At 36.4% G+C, this 23,776-nt stretch overlaps 1 long non-coding RNA gene across 2 annotated transcripts; it reads left to right on the top strand.

Moving 5' to 3' along the window:
- Positions 1-146: 146 nt before the first annotated feature.
- On the top strand, positions 147-7,767 carry LOC115927206. 2 transcript variants are annotated; one of them, XR_004065503.1, is made up of 5 exons: positions 147-1,744; positions 4,364-4,425; positions 5,449-5,589; positions 6,045-6,187; positions 6,438-7,767. It is a non-coding gene; the product is annotated as an uncharacterized LOC115927206 (long non-coding RNA). The 2 variants fall into 2 exon arrangements; XR_004065502.1 differs by having other exon boundaries at positions 6,045-7,767.
- The last annotated feature ends 16,009 nt before the right edge of the window (positions 7,768-23,776 follow it).

Raw genomic sequence — 23,776 nt, 5'->3', positions numbered from 1 at the left:
ATTTAATATGTAAAGGTTAGTCATTGTATTGACGTGGTATTAAGACTTTACTCTGTAATTCTAAAATAGTTTGTGAGGATATACAAAAGAGGACGGAATTGCACTAGTTATTTCAATATCGTTCTTTGCGATCTTCATATCGTCGCACGGCTGGCAGAAGGGCGTTAGCTCGAATTTCAGGTCAAAAATCGATTTTTGATATTTCATGTCATTTAATAGAGTTTTCAAAGCTCTTTCAAATGATGTGATCGAGATGGCATAAAACGAAGTAAATGATTACGTAATCGACAATAGTAAAAGGGCGTTAGCACAAACTGTCAGATATCGCGCTAAGCAGAAGGGCGTAAGCCCTCTACGCCCTTTGCATATTAGGCGCGAGCGTAAATTTTGATCAAAGCAGAAGGGCGTTATCGCGAAGCTGACGTCTGCTAGGCCTGTGGTAAGCAAAATAACTGCTTCTTCTTTTAAATAACGTGTTGTAAATGTCAAATTATCTGGAAGATTTGATATATTTGGTCACACTGATTACATTATGATTAGGATCGTTAGAATATTTTGATTTTATCGGGTAAAAATGCGATGTATAATGATGATAATTAATACGTTGCCCCATGTATTGATTTATATGGTATCACGGGCAAGTAGAGTCATTACGCATTATCATTGACTCTCTGTGCTGGGGTGGATGTTGAGTGGCATTGACTCTATGCTTTGCTGGAGTGGGTTGCAATGGAAGCGCTCCCTTGAAGTTGAAGGCCTCCAAATATGAAGTAGATCTAGGTCTAGCAACTAGCATCAAGCCCCAAGTCAAGGGTGATTTTCGAAAGTGCGTTCCACGCAGTTACTAGCTGTCCCGAGGGAAAACGTCAGTTCCGGTAGAGTTGGGTGCGGGATGTGATGTTGTTTGTGTGAGGTTGTTCAGTTAGATCAAGATACATGTACAGTATGTAGGAGTAGTCGTCAATCTATAGATCTATGTGCCGTGATAATCATTTCACTGTTTTTTCGCTCATGGAAAGACGAGACAAGACAACAATTTGTAAAGACAGTGGTACGGATTGAAATTTGAAAGCATGCTTAGCGTAGATCTACAAAATTAGTTAAATAAATGCCAGATTGTTAGTAGTATACCGTATTCAGGTATTATTATACCAATTGCAACAGTGCAAGCAGATTCTAGACTCTAGAGGTCTAATACTTTTTATTGTTCAAATTAAATTTGCAAAAATGATAGTAGTCTACAGATATGAAAGGAGAATGGTTTGAATTTTGATACCTTTGTCTTTTAGTGGCTTTGTTCAAATTTAATCAAGGGCAATCTCAAATGATAGTTGCATGTCTAGAACTCAAGTTTCTACTTTCCGCTACAAGTATTGGGGACGGTCAATTGTAAAGTAGCTTGTAAGTTAGATTAGATCTACTTTCAGTCAAAATTAATGTAACCCTTTTGTTTCCCTCACTTTGTCAGGATTTGCACAGCTAGGCTACAGCATGGAGCAAACAAAAGAATTGCTTGTTCAGTGGAAAAAAGATGGCTCCAAAAACCGTGGTAGTGTATGGAGATATATTCAATGTCCCTGTAATCCAATAAAAGGGACAAAAGTCTTCATGCCTTGGAAAGGCAGGAGATGGGAGGGAGTTGTCCTGTCAGTGGATGATGAGTCTGAGGAAAGTGATGATGACAGCATACCAGATCAACCAAGGCTTGACGTTGGAGATGTCGGTGTCGGTGTCAGAATGACAGGTAATGTATAATACTATTGATGAAACAGTGTTGGCCTACATACTATTCTGTTTGGTTTGATAACAATATGACAGCAATCATTGAACTGAAATGCTATTCAGTATCCAGGGGCGTCTCCAAAGGGGGGGGGGGGACGCGACACCCCCCCCCCCACCTGTCAGGATATTGTCGGTAAAATTGCGCTGCCCTCGTGAAAAAAGAGAAAAGTGGGAGGGGAAAAAAGTGAGGGAAAGAAAAGAAAAACAAGAAAAGGAAAAGAGAGGAAAGAAAGGGAAAAAAAGAGAAGAAAGAAAGAGAAAAAAGAAAAAGAGGGAGGAGAGGAAAAAAGAGAAAAGAAGGAGAAGACAGAAACAAACAAAAAAGGGGGAAACAAAAGAAACGCGGGTGAAAGAGAGGAGAGAGAGGGGAGGTAAGAGCCTGAGAGAGGAGGAGTGGGAGTAAAAGAAAGAGGGGGTTGTTGGGTGGAGTCTCGTCGAGGGAGCAAGAAAGACATGAGTAAATATGTTACTGTGTCGGGTCAGCTGTGTCGGTATTCTTGCTCGATCCTCGTGTACTATATCAATGCAGAAGTTTGAAGTCGGTGAGGTTTATATTGTCGGTCGGCTACAAGTTTTTTTCCCTACGAAATGTGACTTTTTATCCGCTGCGATGACTTCGAGAGTGACTACGACTACAAAACTTGTATTTTCTAGAAGTTTCACTTTCCTATAATATCAGCTAAAGAAATCAGAGGTTTAAAATTTTCGGGGAAACTAAATTCAAACAAGGATAAAGAGTCAGCTATAGTACAACGAATCGTCTTCCTTTCTCTATATTTTGATGAAACGCCAAAAATTCTGCGCTTTGCGCGAGAGGGAAAACTTAATTTAGACGAGTCGAGAACGGTAGAACGAATCGTCCTCTTTATCTAATAATTTAAGGAAACGTCTAAGCTTCCGCGATTTGCGCGGGAGGGGGGACAACCGAATTTAGAAAAGGATTAAGAGTCGAGAATAGTACAACGAATCGTCTGCTTTTCTCATAATTTAAGGAAACATCAAAACTTCCGCGCAAAAGCGCAGGAGGAGGGAAACTGATTTCAGACAAATTAGGGTTAAGAGTCGTGAACGGTACAACAAATTGTCTGCTTTATCTAATAATGTAAAGCCCCACTGTCCTACCTGTAGCTACTTGCTCCCTCTTTATAGAAAACTTCCCCAATCGGTGCCTGTTGGTCCCCCATGATCCTCTTTTTCTTATGTTAGTTGAGAGTTAATGAAATAGCCACCTCTCAGTGACCTCGCTGTGTGGTCTAATCCCTTCTGGCCCAGTAGTATTGACGGTCTTTAAGGAAATGTCAAAGCTTCTGCGCTTCGCGCGAGAGTGGGAAACTGAATTCAGACAAATAGGTCTTATAAAGAGTAGAAAACGGTACAACAAATCATCTGCTTTCTCTAAAAAATTAAAGGAAACTTCAAAGCTTTCGCGCTTTGTGCGAGAGGGGGAAACTGAATTCAGACAAATAGGGCTTATTACGGAGTCGAAAACGGTACAACTAATCGTCTGTTTTCTCGAATAATTTAAGGGAACGTCTAAGCTTCCGCGCTTCGCGCGAGAGGGGAAAACTGAATTCAGATAAGGATTAAGAGTCGCAAACGCCGGGTACAACAAATCGTCTGCTTTCTCTATTAATTTAAGGAAATGTCAAAGCTTTCGCACTTCGCGTTAAAGGAGGAAACTGAATTCAGACAATTAGGGCTTATTAAGAGTAAAAAACGCCCAACTATTCGTCTTCTTTCTCTAATAATTTAATGAAACTTTAAAACTACCAAGCTTCACGCGAGCGGGGGAAACTTCATTCAAACAAGGATTAAGAGTCGAGCATATCAACGAATCGTCTACTTTCTCTAATAATTAAATGAAACATCAAAACTTCGGCGCTTCGCACGGGAGGGGGAGAACTGAATTCAGATAAGGATTAAGAGTCGAGAACAGTACACCGAATCGTCTGCTTTTCTCATAATTAAATGAAACGTCAAAGCTTCCGCGGAAGGTGGAGAAACTGAATTCAGACACGGATTAACAGTCGAGGATGGTACAATAAATTGTCATATTTTCTTAATAATTTAAGGAAACGTCTAAGCTTTCTAAGGCGTATCACCCACCCCCAATTAAAAATGATACGCTTGCCCACTACCGCCCCTCCCTAAAAAGTGCTACGGTGTGTCTGCGTGCTCCCAAATCCGTACGGAGGCGGTACTCACCACGTACCGATACCCAAATTTTGCACACGTTTTTGCACGTAGACAGCACGCACTTGCAAGTACGGCGGGATGTGACCACCGAATTAGTTGACGAAATAATTCGTATATTTATGTCGTCGAGGAAAATGACCATTTGCGCATACACAAGTACTATAGATAGTTCATATGATAAACAATTTAGATTTTTACCCCAGGTTTATAGGGTTAAATTTGTAGATATTGGGACATTTAATTTTGTCGGTAATTGGTGGCTAGTTTTGTCGGTAATCGTTGGCCTCTACACCCCCCCCCCCCCCCCCCACTGAAGAAGGTCTAGCGACGCCCCTGACAGTATCATGATTTCTAAATGAATATTTCTGAATTATTTTCATTGTAGACCATGGACCTCTACCAGATCAACCAAGGCTTGACGTTGGAGATGTCGGGTCACAATGACAGGTAATGTATGATACTATTGATGAAACAGTGTTGGCCTACATACTATTCTGTTTGGTTTGATAACAATATGACAGCAATCATTGAACTGAAATGCTATACAGTATCATGATTTCTAAATGAATATTTCTGAACAATTTTCATTGTACATCATGGACCTATACGAGATCAACCGAGTGTCGGTAGGCTTTATGATGGAGATGTAAAGCAATGAAAAGTAATGTCACGAAGAAACATTGTTGGCTTACATACTTTCCAAAATTATTTGATGATCATTGTTAGCTTTTATTCATATGCAGTAAGTGTCATTTTTAAAAAAAGTTTTCATCAAATTTTCAATTTAGTAAAGTTAAATATATCGTCAGTGGGGTGACAAAACCTTGTATCTCAATTTGTGTACCTAATGGCCTACGACACCACCTGATAAATCCATGGAACGCCTTCTCTGTTTTTTTACAAATTCCACAAACACCCTTAAACTAAACCTCGTAACTTTAACCCCCTTTGAAGCTGCACTGACAAAACCTCGTAACATAAGATACGTAATCCCTTTTTCTCGTAACTCACACACGGCCTAACAGTACCGAAGTTAGTGTATTCAAATCCTCGTAACTTATTCAACCAAATACTCGTAACTCATTCAGAGTTGAAAGTAAGAACTCGTATCTCAATTTGAATAAAAACTAAAAACTTGTATCTCAATGTAGATAAACGCAAAAACCTTGTAACTCACTTTTGAATACAAAAACTATTATTTTACTGTATTTCAACAATGACATTACAAATTGTATAAATATTCCAGTTTTAAAAAGAAAAGACGGTGTCACAGCACTAAATTTGTTGAGACAGGAAAGTTTTTTCGCTCTCCTGAAAATTCATGATTTTTGAGATACAAGGTTTTGTCACCCCACCGATGATATTAGTTATTTAGTCCTATTAATAAACCAGACTGAGATAGTTGATGAAGTGATATTCAAGTTTTTCTTTGTTTTCTATATTTTTGTAACGTTCTCTTTTTATTCATAGACATGCCTCATTGAAGTTCAAATGTGTCAACATTTCATATGTTTACATGAAGTGTTTAGTACATGCTCCCAGTGTCTTGTTTCCCTGTGTGAACACCACTTCAAAGAGGACAACCCATGTGCAAACCACAATAACTATGCTGTAAGTTAAACTAGCGTTATGTTGATTTCACTAAAAATGCCTTATAAATTATCGTAAAGCCCTTATACAGTATTGATATGGTCAAAAAGAAGTTATAAATCCATGATAATTGTTACATTATTCCTTAAGCTGTTTCTGCTAGTTTGCTTGCATTTTTTGAAGATGTTGCAATAGTTAAAAGTATCTGCCCCCCCACCCTGATAATTGTTTAAAATCACAAAAACAATAAAACCGTTAACTTTAAAGTCATTGCTGCCATGACAATTTCAGGATATGTTCAAAAAGTTCTCAAAAAAGAATGTAAGTGGCACTCCCCTGGTTATGGGTACCGGTATATTTAAGTTTTGACTGCGGCAAAGCTGAAAGATGAAGGTATCATGCTAACTATATTACAAAATATTACAGTGCTCTCTTTATAATATTATTCCTGGCTTTACATATTTTTACTACCATAGCATCTACTTCAAATTCCGGAGAGGTTTTCAGAAGATCATCCAGCGATCGACACAGTTCTGGAATTGATGACGGTTGTTCCCTTAGCAATCGAAGTGCAGGAGACAGTTGACATAGTTTCAAGTTATCCAAGCAGACAGTGAAGGTAGTACTGAAAAATATTAATGTCTCAAATGTCACCAATTTGAGTTTGTAGTTTACAGTGGGCATTGTCTTTAGGAATTATAAGTCAGTTTGTTGCAATTATGCTGTTGCAGACACCTCTACAATATTCATTAATCAAAACAACAACCTCTTAAGCTAACTTTTGAACCATTTATTTCTCCTACAATATTTACTTCAAAAATGGGTTTTACATTTCTATGTCATAAAGTTTATTCTTGTGTACTTTACAGAGAGTGGCTTCTACACAGAGATATTGGAGAACGTCCTGAACAAAGTGAGGTAAAAGTCTGAAGCTTTAAAATGGTTGCCTGTTACAAATTCTGCCAAGGGAGTGGAGAATTTTCTTTGAAAAAGATAAATGTATTTTAGTTGTACCAGAAAATGGCTGGTGTACATCTCTTTAGACAGAGTAAATGGAATAATTGCTCTGCTTCCCTCTGATGGAGGGGTTCTGGGATAAATGACCATGCAGACGTACTGCAATTCTCTTCTTTCTCCTCCCATCTCTCTTTCTCTCTCTCTCTCTTTCACTCCCTTATTTCTTGATGATGGCTGGGTTTAAAGGTGGGGTAAGGGGAGAGAGTGAATGTATTGGTTCATTAAATCAAGGCAAGAGAGGAGAAGCAAAAGGAGAGAAGCATGTCAGTCAGATTGCAAGGTTACAGTCATTTACATTGACTTGCTGCAGTGTTGACTCCTTCATCCTTCACCAGTACTTTTACTTTTATAGAATTTTGCACTCTGTACAGTTCAAAGCATGAATATGTTAAACTAATATTTTGTCCACCACTTTTATATTTTTTATTCTAATACAGAATAAGAGAGCCAGGAAACGTATTGCAGATCCCAACAGCTGCTAAAGTTTCACTTATTGTCATACTTTTTTGTATCGCCTTTGATAATGCTGAAATATTTTTGAAGTATTTTCTCTTTTGTTAACTTACTGCACAGTACGTTAACTGCAGAATACACAAAGTTCTTTTAAGAGCTACCATGTTGTACTTTCTGCCATAAACGTGTGCTACAGTTTCACTTATTGTCATACTTTTTTTTTTATATCGCCTTTGATAATGCTGAAATATTGTTCAAGTATTTTCTCGTATGTTAACCTACTGCACAGTACGTTAACTGCAGAATACACAAAGTTATTTTAAGAGCTACCATGTTGTAATTTCTGCCATGAACATGTGCTACAGTTTCACTTATTGTCATACAATTTTGTTTATTTGCCTTTGATAATGCTGATATATTGTTCAAGTATTTTCTCTTTTGTAAACTTACTGCACAGTTTTTAAAACTATGCTACAAAAGCTCACTAGAGCTAGAACAGATTCAACGCAGAATACAAAACTTTCTTTTGAGAGCTACCATGTTGTTCTTTCTGCCATGAGCATGTGCTACAGATAAGTTCCAATTTTTATATTTAATCATGATTCATTATGATTGATTAATTTTGAATGATTGTACATGGAATTGTAAAATGAACTGTACAAAAAGGATTCCAGTTATATTGCAAAGAAATAAATTCAGTCATTACCATGACAGAAGTGTTCATCTTAACATTTGATTGCTTTGTGCTATTTAGCGTTTATTCTTATATAGTTACATTTGTTCATGGGAAAAATGTGTCCGAGAGAGTAATGTACTAGAATGGAAATGACTAATGCGACAAGAAGATAGACACGCAACTGCAAAAGAGGGGTAACAAACGATTATGAGATGTGTTTAATGGAGAAAGAAAAAGAGAGATAGACAGAGAGAGAGAGAGTGAGGGGGTGTTCTTGTTTGCATGAGAGAGAGAGAGACAGAAAGAGAAAGAATTGAGAAGAAATTGTACATAGTGCTTGGTGTGCCCCCCCCCCCCAAAAAAAAAAGTATACAAATATACTTTTGATTATTGACAACAATATCCAATCAAACTTAAATCACATATGAAGCACAACGTACAGTATACAGTTGTAGACATAAAGGGCATTCTGTAACAAATTAATGCATTTCCTGCATTCTGTGAAGGATTAAAGATAAATATCAGGATGGGGCAGAGTGATGTGATCAGTGTAATTTTATTTTTTACTCTATTACTCTTTGAATGTATTGACCTCTTTGTATAGAGATACGAATAAGAGGAAATATAATAGAGTTCGAAATCATGGGAATAAATTCCGGAAATCAGCATAAAGTAATTATTACTATTTGAAATTCCAAATAGGTTTAAGGAAACATGAAAAATACCTTGGATACTACAAGCGATGTACTTGGTTAATGCATTAAGAATTACCCTTGCATAATAATCAATAAATTGCCGTGATACATTATGATTTAAAATAAATTGCTGATAAATTTAATGAGTTTTTTGTAAATATTGGAAGCGAAATCCGTAAAGCATAACCTAATACTATTAATTAATGCTAAAACAAAAGCAAACGAAAAATCAAATTTGATATTTTATCATCACAAACAATTGCATGCGTCTGCTTTTTATTTCAGAAAGTCTGAATGACAACACGCTCCATCCGGGCTACACCATGCGCGTTACGCCCTTTTACAAGCTTTACGCGCCGAAGCGTATCTATTTTACTCAAAGCAGAAGGGCGTTACGCGGCTTGCGCCCTTTAGCATGAAAGAAGATGCGCAATAATGCGTTAAGCAGAAGGGCGTTAGCACTAAATCGCCTCAAACTTTTATAAAACTGACTTATTTCCGGGAAAAAATGTCTTGTCGTGTTCTGCTTTAACATTTCTATTAGTCTTTTAAGTTTTAAACCAAATTTCGGGACGGAAAGCAGTTTAAATATAAAACAAATCTTTAAATGCGAATAACTCGAAAAGTAGTTTTCGAGTCGATCGCGCGCTAACGCCCTTCTGCCAGCCGTGCGACGATATAAGCCTCTCATAATAGGCCTGTTCTGATCAGCTCGAGTTTGCCAAATGGCCCGCTATTTCTGAATCGGGAAATTAGCCCGATCGCGAAATAGCGGACTTTTGGGCAGGTGAAGACACAAATAGCGGGCTGTTTTCTCGGAAAATCTTTCCTAGAACTCTTTGGCTAGGTTGCAAAATTAGCCAGCTATTATTTTGTCCGGTGCGTTTTCACAAGCCCGAAGACTCGCGGTATGCGCTAACACTGAATAAAATTCTCGAGCTGATGAAAACGCGATTTCTTATTTCCCGAATCAGAAATAGCGGACTATTTGGCAAACTCCAGCTGATTAAAACAGACCTGAAGGGTAGTGTTAACTTTTATGATGATACATCGGGTAGATAATGATCATACCCTCTTTATAATAATCATCATGAATGTCTTATCTGTGTACTGTCATTTTCACAACGTGTATGGTGTTCATGAGAATGCATTATATTCTACTGCTGTGCATAAAGGATGCATTATATTATGCATATTATGTTAACCATAAAACGAAAGCTGAATGATCGTTAATTCTGAGTCTAATTTCAGTGCATGAGAGTAAGAGAGTATGAGAGAGAGAGAGAGAGAGAGAGAGATGGAGAGAAGGAAAGACTCAATGGAGAGAAAGAGAGATAAGAAACAGGAGAGAGAGAGAGAGAGAGGGAGGAAGAGCGAGAAAGAGAGAGGGAGAGAGGGAGAGAGAGAGAAAGAGAGAGAGAGAAAGAGAGAGAGAAAGAGAGAGAGAGAGAGAGAGAGAGGAGAGAGAGAGAGAGAGAGAGAGAGAGAGAGAGAGAGAGAGAGAGAGAGAGAGGAGGGATATATATATATATAGAGAGAGAGAGAGAGAGGGGGGATATAGAGAGAGAGAGAGAGAGAGGGAGAAAGAGGGAGAGGGGTGGGGCGGGGGAAAATCGGAAAGAAGGTGTTGAAACATCTCGTAATAGATCGACATAATTTTTTATTGTTTTTTGTTAGTTTTACTCGATTTTTTGGCCAAGTTCTAAATTTTGTATGACACTAGAAAAGATAATTGCAATTAGCACATTCGAGCATAACGATGTTATGAAAAGACTTTATCGTGTTGCCACTTCCCGTCTTATCTAAGTAAACAGATATCATTTTTAGTCGTATAAAAGTTTAACTATTATATGTGAACAAATACCAATTTTAAACATTTTTTCCTTTCCTTTCGCAAGCGCTGTTATGAATGTGGTTAGTTAACCACCATTTTACTTGTAATTTTGGCGTGAAAAGATTTGCCTCTTTTCACAAAGTTTGTAGTTTCTAGCATTGCATTAATCTTAAAATGAAGATAGTGTTACGGGCCGGGAGGGGCGCATATTTTTTTGATCAGTGGACGTTCACGCCGTTCAGAATTCAATTCTTGATATCAAGAAATGATTTTCTGTTGTAAAGTAATGGTAATTCTTGATATCAAGAAATAGGCATAAATGTTAAAAACGGCTTGCCGTAAACACGCTTGATCAGTGGACGTTCACGCCGTTCTCGTCCACTCAATAGGGACTTTTAGATTCGCACGAAGACAATGGGGATTGCTACGGTCGACGCCCTTTTAATGCACTGCCTTGAATGGACGTCACACGTATCAGTCCACGCAAATCTAAAAGTCCCTAATCTAAAAGTCCCTAATTACACATGATTATGAACACAAACCATTAGGAGAAGCTGCCATTGTTCCTAAATAACTGTTCGGATTCATTTTCGCATTCTTTTTCTTCTTTCATGTACCAGATTTAATATATGCACCCGTATAAATGTAATTTGATTTAAGAAAGAGGAACTAAATTTGTCGATGTCTTTGCCTCCTTTTTTAAAATTGAAATATAAATGATTATGTTAATTATGTCTAACATGGGTACAATCCCTATGGCTTAGAGACTTCTGATAAAGTTAAGCGCTATATAAAGTAGATATAATTATTATTAGACATCATGACTGTCCAAGCTGTTGAGTACCTGACTAAGGCAACACCTGGGGTTCCATGACACATGCTCCGCCGACGATTGCTCCGCCGACATTTACTCCGCAAAACGCGACAATTGCTCCGCGACATTTGCTCCGCGACATTTGCTCCGACGTCAAATGCTCCGCCGACAGGTGCTCCGCCGACAGTTGCTCCGCCGACAGTTGCTCCGCCGACAATTGCTCCGCCGACAGATGCTCCGCCGACAATTGCTCCTCCGACAATTGCTCCGCCGACAATTGCTCCGCCGTCAATTGCTCCGCAAAACGCGACAATTGCTCCGCCGACATTTGCTCCGCCGACATTTGCTCCGCCGACATTTGCTCCGCCTGAAGCGACACTTGCTCCGGTGACATTTGCTCCGACGACATTTGCTCCGCCCAAAAAGTGTCCCATTAAATACAAATGCTACTAGTACTACGACAAATGCTTCGCCGACAATAATTTTTTTTCACGGGTTGTTTTTGTTTCTTTCTTTTTTTCTTCATTTTTTGAATGCATTTCATGACATTATGTAAATGAAATGAAATGAATGAATGTTGATAATGTGGGAGGAAAAAGCAGTTGCCTAAAAGTCATTTCGAATATACTTAAATAACTTTCCATCTATCACTGTACGTCCCACATAATGTACACTAAACACTCATTACATGTCATGGGAAGTTTTTTTTTTTAAAGTAGAGCAGCAAGCCACATTCCCCAATACGCGCATACCTCCTAGTTAATTTCAAACAGCTCATCAATATGTAAGACCTGAAATAACCTCAATGAAAAAAGAAGACTAATAACATGAGAGGAAAGAAAAGAGCAAAAAAGACAACCGTTTTTTGCTATTCCCCATAATGTTTGATTTAAAAAAATAAAAAATAAAATTATAGCTCCTTACGCAAGCTCCGGCGAAAGATAATTACTCCGCTCAAAATCTGTTTCATGTATTACTCATTAGCTGATCCAAAGCTCAAGGCTATCTCTCTCTCTTTCTCTCTTTCTCTCTCTCCCATGCTCCTCCTTTTCCTGTTTATGACCGTTTTCTTGTCTTCTTTGCTCTTTTCTTTCCTCTCATGCTATTAGTCTTCTTTCATTTCCATCACTTCTTCTCTGCTCCCCCTCTCGAGTTCTATTTCTCTCGTGAAATTGAAACGTAAAGTAATACAATCATGTAGTACATTCTTGTTTAGAATAATATTTTCAATAATATCCAGTCCATTTTCTAAAGGTTTCTTTCCTTTAGTTAAGTGTATGTAGCTTTAATATATATATGTTAGTGTGCAAAACACTCCGTTTCATTCGAGTACTTTGTTTTCACTAAATAATTTAAGGGACTCACGAAGCCACCGGAAGAAGAGCAATTGGCTTATCATGAAGAACTAACATCAAACTGCAACAAAATGATTTGTATAAATGTGAATAAGCAGAAAGGCTGCCATCTCATTTTCCCGTCTGAATGGGTTCTCTTCCTTACGTATATAAGTGCCCTTATTTTCTAAACTTTTTTTTTATATTTGTGTGTTTATTAAATTTTCAATCATATAAAAATTACATATTTACAAGTCATTGGTAATAATTAGACAAACAAAAAAACCAATATGTATAAGAACAACTAACAATAATGAAAGGACAAGAAAGTTATAAAAAAACAACATTATAGTAAAAAAAAATACACTGTACACATATAAATCATAGTTTGAACTCCAGTGCATAAAGGGGAGTGAGGGGGCACAGGAATAAAAGTTAATTCAACATGAGTATCATAAGTCAAATCGCCATTTCTTAAAATATCTTTTTGTTTCTTTATAAAACTCTTAAAAAGATCAACATTAATTTTGGTAAATCCCCCTTACTTATTTTCTAAACTTCCATGATGACCTATTACATTGTATAATGCTTTACCTAGTAAGATGCATTGATCGAGGTAATTTCAGGTATTACATATTGATGAGCTACTTGAAATTAACTAGGAGGTATGCGCGTATTGGGGAATGTGGCTTGCTGCTCTACTTTTTTTTTTAAACTTCCCACGACATGTAATGAGTGTTTAGTATACATTATATGGGACGTACAGTGATAGATGGAAAGTTATTTCAGTATATTCGAACTGACTTTTAGGTAACTCCTTTTTCCTCCCACTTCATCAACATTCATTCATTTCATTTCATCTACATTATTTCAAGAAATGCATTCAGAAAATGAAGAAGAAAAAAAGAAACGAAAAAAATAGGTGTAAAGAAAATATTGTCGGCGAAGCATTTGTCGTAGTACTAGTAGCATTTGTAGTTTATGGGACACTTTTTGGACGGAGCAAATGTCGGCGGAGCAATTGTCGCTTCAGGCGGAGCAATTGTCGGCGGAGCAATTGTCGGCGGAGCAAATGTCGGCGGAGCAAGTGTCGCTTCAGGCGGAGCAAATGTCGGCGGAGCAAATGTCGGCGGAGCAATTGTCGCGTTTTGCGGAGCAATTGACGGCGGAGCAATTGTCGGCGGAGCAATTGTCGGCGGAGCAATTGTCGGCGGAGCATCTGTCGGCGGAGCAATTGTCGGCGGAGCAACTGTCGGCGGAGCAACTGTCGGCGGAGCATTTGACGTCGGAGCAAATGTCGCGGAGCAATTGTCGCGTTTTGCGGAGTAAATGTCGGCGGAGCAATCGTCGGCGGAGCATGTGTCGGGTTACCACACCTGGACAACACAAGTACTGGATTGAGCTAAATATTAATATTCAGATAAAATTTAGGAGAAGCCTTTCAAACAGACTAATCCTTTCAAAATTGGTTCTAATTATGAACGTAATTTTCGATGTACGAAGAGTTTCATTGTTTTATAAATAATTTTATTATACGAAAAAAATTGGTGGAAAAATTTCTAAAAAGAATTTTCTTTATATTTTATTCATTTTTTTAGCAATGATTTTCAATTTATTTTGTATTTTTGATGATAACAAATCCTAAAGTATCTTATTTCAAATTGAGTTTAAGTATTTTGTTTCATTTTTTAAAACACTATTTCTTTAGCGATTTTGACGACAGAAACTTGGGGATTGAATTGAAAGATCGATTCAAAATGTTAGTAGAATTTGGGTCATTGTGTACGTAAGTGAAATATAGCGAAACAGACAGACAGAGATAAATAGACATACATAGAGAGAGAGAGAGAGAGAGAGAGGTGGGAGGGCTGTGACCGTTTTATAGATGCACCTCGCTTAAATTAATTTTTAATCAAGATTTTTTTTCTGTTATGAAATTACTGTTAGTGTTCGATTCTTTCCACTGTCGCCTTGAATTCTTTGTAGGCCTATGTTGTATAATTATGTACAATACTCCGTCCAGGTGACAGAGTCAATAGCCCAGTTCACGGTTAGCACATTTCCCAAATGACCCCAAATATCCACAGATCTTCCAAATATGAAGAGGTCCAACGTTTTTCATATTGGAATAATCTCTTTTACAGCGATGAAGGTGCTATAAATAGCCTTTAATTGTTTCGCAGAAAAAATCTTGATTATTAATCAATTTTAGCGAGGAGCATTTAGAAAACGTTCATACCCCTCCCATCTCTCTCTCTCTCCCTCTCTTTCTGTCTATGTATCTCTGTCTGTCTGTTTCTCTATGTTTCACTCACGTACACAATGACCCAAATTCTACTGAAATTTTGAACCCGCCGCTTGGCATGAGATTCTGTTCAAAAGCGGGTTTAAGAAAGGAAATAAGTCTGACGTCCAAGTTTTCCCTCGCTAGACATAATCGTATCAGAATTGGTAGAAAACGGACCAATTTTATTATCTCGAATTAATTTTTCTTGTAGTATTTAATAAATACAAAATAAATTGAAATCATTTCTAAAATATTAAGAAAATTCTTTTTAGAATCTTTTCCACCAATCTTTTTTGTATAATAACATTGTAAATAAAAAAAAAAAAAAAAAAAAGGATAAGCCTATTTGAAAGGCTTCTCCTGAATTTTATCTTAATCATTATTTAACTTTATCCAGTACTTGTGTTTTTTATACAGGTACTCAACAGCTTGACAAGAATGTTTAATAAAATTATATTTGCTTATATAGTGCTTAGCACTTATTTTATCAGAAGTCTCTAAGCCATAGGGGTTGATCCCATGTTAGACATAATTAACAAAATCATTTATATTCCACTTTTAAAAAAGGGAGGCAAAGAGATCGACAAATTTAGTTCCTCTTTATTGAATTAAAATAAATTTATGACGGTGTATATATTAAATCTGGTAGATAAAAGAAGAAGATGAATGCGAAAATGAATCCTAAAAGTCTTTAGAACGATGAAAGCATCTCATAATGGTTTGTGTCTGAGTATGAGCAGATAAAAGTCATTGTAGACCAAATTGTGAAATACACAGAAACAAAAATACTTGATACGTGCTCATGAAAGTTCATTTATGCACAAGCAGTGCATTCCATGATACACAGGTGCAAGTATTCTTTGAAAAGGGGAAAGAACGGCTATTTATGTAGCACCTCCATCACAGTAGGAGTGATAATATATCAAAATGATATTCCACCTTTTTGAGCGACAGTGTAGGTTAACTTCAATGGAAGGTTATACATTTACACAATTTAATAAATAAGAATTTATTGAATCGATCTTTCAATTCAATCCCTAAGTTTCTGTTGCCGAAATCGCTTACGAAATAGTGTTAAAAAATATAGAAACAAAATACTCAACATGAATTAAGATTTTTTTCTTTTCTTTTTCTGGTATAATAAAACAAATAAAATTGAAAAACATTGTAAAATATGAACAAAATATATATATTTTTTAAATTTGTGAGATCTTTCCACCAGTCTTTTTTGTAAAATAATATTATATAAATAAAAGTACGTTGTTTATGTTTACGACTCGCAGCGCCAATAAAGTAGTCAACATTTTGGAAAGGGTGAGCCTGTTTGATCGGCTTGCCTTTAAGTTTTTCTTTATCGTTATTTAATGTAGGTCAGTGCTAGTGGAGCCTTTTGACAAGGCCTCATGACTCTGGCTATTTTCCACCCCAATCAGCGGCTGAGATGAATCTAGAGACCCGTGGTGAACGCTACTCGCTCTGTCGTTCACTCGGGTTTTCGCGATTAGTCTCTTTTTAGTCGCTCGGCGTCTATCAGACATGTGGCCTTGTTTAAAGGCTAGTGCTAGTGTTGTCTTTGTTCGAGTATTCAAAGCTGGGTCACGTTGCCTATTGATGTTCTAATGGAAACACTACCAAATATATACTTGAGTTTTCCCATGTAAGACATCAATCATTAACATAGTCACTTGTTGTTCAATTCGATAAAGGGAGAAAAAGAGATCGAAAAATATAGTTCCTCTTTCTTGAAGTTAAATTACACCTGCACATGATAATATATAACCTGGTACACAAAAGAAGAAAATGGGTGCGAAAATAAATCCGAAAAGTCTTTGAGGAGATGTATTTCGTATTAAGCGTTGTATAAATCTAGATGACTATTATTATCACCTGGGGGGGGGGGGGTGTCTCACAAAACTTGTCATCAGTGACAAATGACAGTTGTTGTTATAAGCTACTGAAATCCTTGCTTCTGATTGGTTAACAGCAGATTTGTCACTGATATTTTTCATTTATCATTAAAAAAAGGCTTTGTAAAATGGGTCCCAGCCATAATGACCATCAGTCTTTGGGGGAGATGTATTTCGTATTAAGCGTTTAATACATCAAGATGATTATTATTATCATCTGGGGGTGTTTCACAAAACTTGTCATCAGTGACAAATGACAGTTGTTGTCATAAGCTACTGAAATCCTTGCTTCTGATTGGTTATCAGCAGATTTGTCACTGATATTTTTCATTTGTCATTGAAAAAAGGCTTTGTGAAACGAGTCCCAGCCTTAATGACCATCACCACCAATCTCATGTCATCACCGTCATACTCTCATAAGCCATCATCACATTCTCTTTGTATGCAGAGTCAGTAATAATTATGAGTATTTTTTTCATTTTTTGTTTCCATAGGTTTGTATTCATTTCTCTCATAAACATATTCACTAAAGGTAAAAATTGTGTAACACAACTTGTAAACTTGGTACATAATTGGGCAGCCTCACTAGACAAACCACGCCCTCCACACATTGATGCAATTTTTCTTGACATGTCAAAGGCTTTTGATAGAATGCCTCACAATATCCTCCTATCCAAGTTAGCAACCCAGTACAATATTCGTGGTAACATATGGAAGTGGGTACGTTCCTTTCTATCAAATCGGCTCCAAAGAGTAATGTTCCTGGGTTCTCTCTCTTCTTGGAGTAATGTCCCTTCTGGTGTGCCCCAGGGTAGTGTAATTGGACCGCTACTTTTTAATCTATTTGTCAACAATGTTATCTCTGATGTTTCCTCCGATCTTTTTCTTTTTGCTGACGATATGTTACTGTTTCGTACAATTCGTTCACACGATGATGAAATGCAATTGCAACATGACTTAGACTCACTCCATCAATGGACAATTACAAATGGCATGTCATTCAATCCATCCAAAACGAAAGTGATGCATATAACTAGGAAGCGGAACATCCAAAATGCCGTCTATACCCTGGGTGACACACTGCTTTCTTCTGTCACTTCTTACAAATATCTTGGTATTGTAATAGGTTCAAACCTCTCTTGGAACATTCAGGTTGATGCAATTACTGCACGCGCGAGTCGTCTTCTTGGGTTTATAAGAGTTGTAGCCCGTGGTTCGTCCACCTCTGCTATATTTGCCCTCTACAAGGCCTTGGTACTGCCAATACTTGAATATGGCATCCCTGCATGGCATCCCAATACCCTAAAACAAACACAACAATTAGAAAGAATCCAACGTATAGCAACGCGCGTTGCTCTTAAACAGAGAAGAGGAGAAATGCCGTATGAAGAAAGGTTAAGGGTTCTCAACTGGTCTACCTTGTCAGCTCGTAGAGATTATCTTTTATGTTCATTTACCTTCAAATGTCTGTACTTTTGTTGTGACTGTGAAACACTAATAGAAAACATAGCCATTAGCAAGAGACGCCTCTTTACACTGTCCTTCATTCATCAGCAATCACGAACACAGGCCCTGTTCCTGTCCGCTTCCCGGAGATTTCCTCGGGTATGGGATGAATTACCGTTAGAGGTTAGGGATGCATCGGTGGTCTCCTCACTTTCATCCTTTCTACTCTCTATGAAGCGGTCCCTTCTCGATTCTAACTAATTTTCAAACTGAGAGGGGCTTCCTCACTGAGAGTGGGGGATTCCTCCTTTTCTTTAATAATCATTGTTTATCAATATCCAAGAACTTATTGAAACACTGGATTCAGAATGTTACTTGTTTAATTTTTTTTTTTTTTTTTTTTTTTTTTTCTCTTTCAATGATACAATGAATATATTAATTGAACCTGGAACAATGGTCCACATTGATAGCTTCATATCCACATTATGCCACTCTTCTTAAATGATAACACCATAGGCCCTACTCAATATTTTGTGAATGATTATCAATCCTAATGCTTATTGCACCTTTAATTTCTGCAAAAATTGTACATTATTGTGGTACATGACGTTTTATAATTTCCTTGATTGTATAGCCCAAAACAATATTTACGCTCTATTCATATGTATATTTTTGTTATATACAAGAAATTGCTGGTAAGATTTACCTTGAACAATTACACATCTCTTCTTTTTTCTTTTTAACTAGAATTTCTTTGAATGAGACACCGTTGGATCAATTGAATAATGACGATTTATGTTAATTGTGTTCTGGTTATTTTAAGTTTTAAGTTTTTTCTACATACAAATCTTAAAGCACTCTATTCATTGCAGCTTCATATCCTCTTAATGCATTTATCGAAATTTAATTTAATCATGATTTTCTGAATGATTGTTTGTAATTATTTTGTATACTTATATAATGTGAACCTTGCAATATATTCTATTATGTCTCGGAATGGCATGTGAGGGTGCACATGCCCCCGGGCAACAGGGAAGAATTTCGCTTTTGTGCACCCTGACCCACATGCTATTCCTTCTTTATCTTACTTTGTATTTTTCCTATTTCACTCTGTATACACCTATATACACTGTACATGCTGAATGTGTTTTTATGGTCGAATAAATAATAATAATAATAATAATATATAACATTGTATAATTAAACTAACAAAATAATTTTCACATAGGTCTAAATAAATTTGCAAGTGATCTTTTACATTTACATACGAGGATACAACTACAGTTACACATTTACAGATGAAAAATATTCACATAAACAAAATTATATTTTCACATTAAAAAAAGATTAAAAAATCGCAAATAAAGTTTGTACTATTTTTCGACCAGTGTGCTTATAAATCTCAAATTATTTCTTTTCTTTTCCACAATATTTTGCTTTCCTCTTAAATTTCCTTCAGAGAGAGAGAGAGAGAAAAAAGGAGGGTTATGATAACAAAAACAAAAAATATATAAAAAGAGAAGGAGCTAGAAAACACCTACTACCCCCGCCCTACATAATGCTAATTAGAATTCGATAAGCCATCATCCTATCCTCTTTCTATGCAGAGTCATTAATAATTATGATTAATGATAATTAGATTTCGATTCATGAAAACCTCATACTCTACAGAAATCGAAGTATTTTATTTAAATCCTAATTCAAGTTCCTGTAGCCAACATTCCATGATTATTTTATTTAATAAATGTTCTTTCTCCATTGCATGGTCTTGTTACTATCTTTATATTTCGAGAAAAAACACCCTGATTTATTGTACATATTTTACATGGCTGTTTTTTAATGTCAATGAGGTTCGTGAAAGTAAATAAATTGAATTGAAATGAATTGAATTTAATTGATTATTTTATTTTACTAATTAGTAATTTACATCCATTGATAGTAATACAACAAAAATGAATATATATATATATATATATAATACACGCAACAAAAAAAATAGATCGGCAATACAATAATTCACGATATTATTACAATTAATTCACAGACATAAATCGACGTAATTATACTTATAACAGCAATGTTATTAATTATAATGACATTAAATGATAGCAATAATGGTAATGATAATCATAACATATACCTACTTATAACATGAATAATGATAATGATAATCATATAAAGAACATACTATTCAATGATTCCATTAATAGTGATGATAGTCATAAATTAACAATTCATTCTCCTTGTACGTCTTTAAAATCTCATACTATACTATACTACTCCGTTTTCACCTCCTATAATACCTTTTAAATTCAGACCTACTATACTCAGTAAGGGAGACTATTCACATACTGTACAAGCTATGCTTTTTATCATAGGCTACCCACATTTTACACTGTATTACCTTGCCTGTCATATATATATATATTTAGAAAGTTCATATCTATTTTCCTTACATTATACTTGATTTAAAGTCGTTAGTTTTTTGTAATCTCCGCTTGAAATAAAAAGTGTTTTGATGTAGAACAAATAAACTTCAAACGTTGATAACTTGAAGAATGATAAAAATAATGATAATAAGATCAAGTAATAGTAATAATAATTAATAGCGATGCTAAGTATACCCACACGTTGTGTGGTCAGAAAGGTGGGTTATCCGGACCTGCGATTTCAAACAAAATTTAAAATGATTTTTTCCCCCCTCCACACTAGTTGTAGCTAATCATAAGTTGTTTAACAACAAATTGAATGTACCATGTGATTGAAGTTTTCTAATAAACAAAAATAATAACAGTAATTTGAAGCAGCTTACAAGCAATATTTCATGAATCTGGCTGATAAGAAAATTACTCATGTTGAAAATAGATTTAAATGACAAATAGTCACGAAGATTGCCAGTATTTGATAAATATTTTTCGTGGGATCAAAAAGAAAAAAAAGAGAAGGCTTTATTGTTGTTTAGTGTCCGGACCATTCAACCCTCCATACGACTACTACTCTCTTAAAAAAAAGAGTGAATTTTCACTCTATTTTCACTTTCTTGGAAGTGACGTCCGTGATCACTTGTTTAGGAGTGAAAATCGATTGATTTTAGAGTGCTCTCTAAAAAGAAAAGAGTGAATGTTCACTCTATTTTCACTACATTTTCACTCTCCAGAGGAGTGACGTCCGTGATCACTCGATTTTTTTAGAGAGTACTGCTGATAATAATAACAGTACTAATACCACCAAAACAGCAACAACACTGATACTAATCATAATATTTGTTATGATAATAATGATGATCATCATCGTAATATTAATAAAACATGATAGCAAGTACTTTCAAAAACTCAAACTAACGCAGTGTCAATAGCCTATTGTGCATCACCTATTGAAATATAGGAATTTATAAAGCGCCACTATCTAGAGAGTGGCGCTTTATTAATTCCTAGATTGGATTGGATTGGAACATGAGTACATGACTGTTAATAATAAAAATAATAATAATGATAATACTCAAAACAGTCATAACAATATGGATAAAAACATGCTATATTCAATGCAATACACAAGCAGGTAAATTGTCAACACAATCGATTTAATATGCTTTACCGTTTGTAAGTTTCTTAACATTTAATCTTATTTGAAGTTATTTATAAATACACGCTTGTACAATTATATTTATATATTTTCCATATATCATTCAAACATATTGCTCCGTTTAGTCTCATTTGACAACGCCCCCTATCGTCAGAGTCAGAAGGCTAACATGTTAGCCTATGGACGTTAAAAAAAAAAAAATCGTTAAAAATTCACTTTTTGTTTAAACGAAAAGCACATCCACCCCGACGTAGGTTATCACTAGCTCTTTCAATGGAACCCTCATGTCTCATTGACTTTTGAAAGTTTACCCACTGTAATTTGATCAAAATTATAGGTCAAGCACACGAAGGATAAGAAGAATGAATATCATAGATCACTTCTGCTTGGTTCATTATGTCCATTTCATCCACCGCCCCCCCCCCCCCCACCGTAATTTTTCCATTTAGTAAAAGCAAACATTTTGCCGAGGTAAACAAAAACATGAATATTCATGAACGGTCAGACAATACAGCCTTTTAGTACGTAACGTATAGTGAATGGGAAAGGGCGATGATCCGTCCAGGAGGTAGAGGTCAGTGGTTTATGCTGGCAATGTTCCAGCGAGCGAAAATGAGACAACTGGAGCCATATGTTGGTTTTTCCATATAATATACCCTTGTATTTTAGAACAAAATATTAAAGGGGTGCGGCATTGCAAATACTGGTTAACGCCATCTACGACTTACTCTGGACAACTGCACGTAAATGAATGGACTTGATTAACGGTAGTCAGCGACTTAATCTCGGTCAGCGCGCTAGCGTCGTCCGTAGTCGTTTCATACCCGATGGGATACGAGTCAGGCCACGGGAAAGAAACGTAGTCTCGTCATGCTACACTCCCTTTAATGTACCATGTGAATGAAGTTTTCTAATAAATAAAAATGCAACTATAGCGATGATGGTAATAATATAGAATAAACTAGGATTTAAAACCTTCATGCAAGCAAAGCTCTAAACGTGGCAGTTACCAGTGGGTCGGTACGAATAGCGATAACTAATATCAAGACGAAGACTAATACCATGGCGAGACGGTCAAGCACTTTCGCGATGAACTCCATATCAGTCACCTGAAAAGAGAGAGAGAGAGAGAGAAAAAAAATCATGTTGTGGGTTCGAGTCCCAACACGGTACTAATTTTCTTTGGCAAGACATTAATCTACATTTGCCACTCTCCACCCAGGTGAAGTTAATGGGTACAACTTCTTGAATGCTTAAGCGCCTTATTATGGCACCTGAGCTACAGTCGGGCATTCATAATGATAGCCGCGCTCTTCAAATGGCCCTATACACCAGTTTACGGTTGTGTGCGCCATTTTAATTGGCGAGTAAACAAAGCCAATGACCTAGAGGTCATGAATTTATGCGTAAATTAAGATTGCGCCCATGCAAATTATGATGACATCACTGCCTGCGCGCTGCGTTTTGCGCGCACATCATCATTTGCATTGGCGCAATCTTAATTTACGCATAAATACCACTGACCTCAGGTCATTGGCTTTGTTTCAGAGCCAATGACCCGAGGTCAACTGTCTGCGCATACGCACTGATACAACCGTAAACTGGTGTATTATTCATCATTTTTTAAAACTTGTGTTATTGCTTTGATCCCAAATTCTAGGAATTACATATTATACTTGTGTAAAGAGAGCAGAAATCATTAAAAGTTCTGAGTACAATTTCAATGCAGTACATTGTGGCCCCCATGGCTAAGAACGATTTAATTCTCGCTACCCTAAATAGGTACGAAAATCTCGAAATTCGCGAGACGAGGTAATTTTCACTCTCTCGGGTCGTCACTACAACTTCCGGTATAGAGTCCCATCCCGCTGGCGCTAGCGCCTGTGTTCGCTGTGCAGAGTTTTCACGCACGCTAAAATCGATGCCAATCAGTGTAATTTGTACAGATTATAATATATGCATTAAATTTAGTTTGTTTTTATTCAATTTGAATATACAATAAAAAGCAAAAAATAGTTTACAGGAAAGATTTTATTTTTATTCATGTTTTTTTTCTGTTAATCTAAAAGTAAAAAAAAAAATAATTGTCTTAAAATTGTGCATGTAGCGACCAGCGTCACAATCACGAGCAGACGATACAGTAAACAGTGTAGAGACAACACT

The sequence above is a fragment of the Strongylocentrotus purpuratus genome, unplaced genomic scaffold (genome assembly GCF_000002235.5).
Source record: "Strongylocentrotus purpuratus isolate Spur 01 unplaced genomic scaffold, Spur_5.0 spur5_scaffold_20, whole genome shotgun sequence".
NCBI classification, from domain to species: Eukaryota; Metazoa; Echinodermata; class Echinoidea; order Camarodonta; family Strongylocentrotidae; genus Strongylocentrotus; species Strongylocentrotus purpuratus.
Note: the sequence above shows the minus strand (reverse complement) of the source record. Positions and strands in the feature narration are given on the sequence as shown.